Source organism: Schistocerca serialis, chromosome 5 (genome assembly GCF_023864345.2).
Source record: "Schistocerca serialis cubense isolate TAMUIC-IGC-003099 chromosome 5, iqSchSeri2.2, whole genome shotgun sequence".
In the NCBI taxonomy this organism is placed as follows: Eukaryota; Metazoa; Arthropoda; class Insecta; order Orthoptera; family Acrididae; genus Schistocerca; species Schistocerca serialis.
In genome coordinates this window covers 638,783-640,987 of record NC_064642.1, presented here as the reverse complement: position 1 = coordinate 640,987, position 2,205 = coordinate 638,783, and the positions used below count along the sequence as shown (strand labels likewise).

The 2,205-nt window shown below is 51.7% G+C and overlaps 1 pseudogene; it reads right to left on the bottom strand.

Annotated features, from left to right (window-relative positions):
- Positions 1-1,842: 1,842 nt before the first annotated feature.
- Positions 1,843-1,960, bottom strand: LOC126482512 (5S ribosomal RNA; annotated as a pseudogene).
- Positions 1,961-2,205: the final 245 nt, after the last annotated feature.

Sequence of the window (2,205 nt, the reverse complement as noted above, 5' to 3'; positions counted from 1 at the left end):
GGTTCGATGGTTGCTGGTCGTGTCGGGTATGCGCTAACTCTAGGGGACCATTCCGAACAACGGTCCTTGGCGGCTGGCTGCAGCGTTTACACTGCTGAGCTAGTCGCCATCTTTCGAGCCCTAGAGTATATCCGCTCCTGCTCAGGTGAGTCCTTCGTGATCTGTAGCGATTCCCTGAGTGGTTTACGAGCTCTCGACCAGTGTTTTCCTCGTTCTCGTCTGGTGATGGCTATCCATTAGTCCTTGCATACTCTTGCGCGTTGGGGCCGCTCTGTGGTCTTTGTGTGGACTCCCGGTCATGTCGGTATCCCGGGAAATGAACATGTTGACCGCCTGGCGAAAGAGGCCACGTGTAAACCATCTCTGGATGTTGGCCTCCCAGAGACTGATTTGCGGGCAGTCCTCCGCCGAAAAGTTTTTGCGCTTTGGGACGCTGAATGGCGCGATCGGATCACACCCAATAAACTCCGTGCCATTAAGGAGACGACGACTGTGTGGCGGTCATCCATGCGAGCCAACCGCAGGGACTCAGTCGTCCTTTGTCGGCTCCGCATTGGCCGCTCCCGGCTAACACAGTTATTTACTGCGCCGGGAGGACCCTCCTGTATGTCGCTGAGGGGCGGCTTTGACAGTGGCCCACATTCTGTTGGCCTGCCCCCTTTTAGCTGTGGTCAGGCAGACATTTGCGCTGCCTGATACGCTCCCTGCCGTTTTATCTGATGACCCTGCTATGGCTGCCTTAGTTTTACGTTTTATTAGGGCAGGGAGTTTTTATTCTTTAATCTGAGTTTGTTTTATTTTATTGTTTTGTGTTGATTCTGGCCTTTGGCCTACGGTTTTAAACTAAGTTTTTAATGTGTTTTCGGTGGTTAGCTTTTCCATTTTTTTGTTCCTATGGTCGGCCAACAACCGTCACACTCCATGTGATTTTATTTCGTTTTGTCTGGTCCTTGTCTATGTTTCTCTTGTTCTGTGTCGTCTGTCTCCTATTCTGTTGAACATTTTTTATTCTCTGTGGGTATTTTTAGTATTTTGGAAAAAGGGACCGATGACCTCTGCAGTTTGGTCCCTTTAATCCTTAAACCAACCAACCGTGGGCAGTCGTTCCTCATGTGATCCGTGGCATGACAAATGGAACACGTCTGAGGTTGGCCTGTGTACGAGACGAATCCTCTGTGCCCGCATACGTTGATGAACGACGGAATGTGTTTCCTTAGGTCCATTTTTACGGTGCGCACACCCGAGTCTACCTGAATGCGGTATGCACTCGACCACTTGTCTCTCGATATCCCGAAAACGTTTCCGTATAGTCTGCAGGTTTTTACAATTTCTTCGTCAGGGACTTCGAAAGGCAGATTGTATATTTTTATATTCCTGATTCCGTAACCAGAATGCTGGATCGTGACGGCACTTGTGGTTCCGTCCCTATATTTGAACTTCCAGATGCCCCTGTTTAGATTTACTACTCTATCAATTTCCGCGGCGTTTCCGATTTTTACAAACAGTGTGTTCAAAATAAAGTCCAGTTGTAGTCCCTCGATTTCCTCTACTGGTACTTTCACATCGTCAATGATCCAATTGTGAATTTCAAACGCGTTCGGTCTTTCACCATTCTTATCAAAAGTACACTGAATAGTGTCCCTCCTGTTTGTCGTTGATGCCATGTTTTCCAAAAATAACCGGTCAATATAATAAAGAACTTATACTCGCCAAAGCAGCGACGGCGGCGGCACGCTGTCCACCTCGGGCAGCGGGCGGCGGGCGCGGTGGCGGTCTCGGTCTCGTGGCCGGCCGGCGACGGCGGGACGGCCGGGAAATCCTCTGCTACCTGCGACGCACAATAGCGAGCGGCACACGTGTTCACAGGCGGGCAGCCAGCCAAGTACTAACCGGGCCCGATGTTGCTTAACTTCGGTGATCGGACGAGAACCGGTGTATTCAACATGGTATGGCCGTTGGCGTCTTTATACTGTAGCCGCACGACAGAAGAAGCGTTCGCCTCCTCTGCCAACACACGCAATCGCCGCTTTCGGTGGCACATCTGACGCAAAGGACGTCCTTGCACCTCGAAGGCGTCGCGGGGTGCGCGCCGCCCTCGGCTCGGCGTCTCATAGGCGACTGCCGAACGAAGGTGAGACGCACAACACAGCTGCTGGATGCACCGCCTGTCATTCGTTTGGTGCGTGCGGCCTCCGACACTCGCGG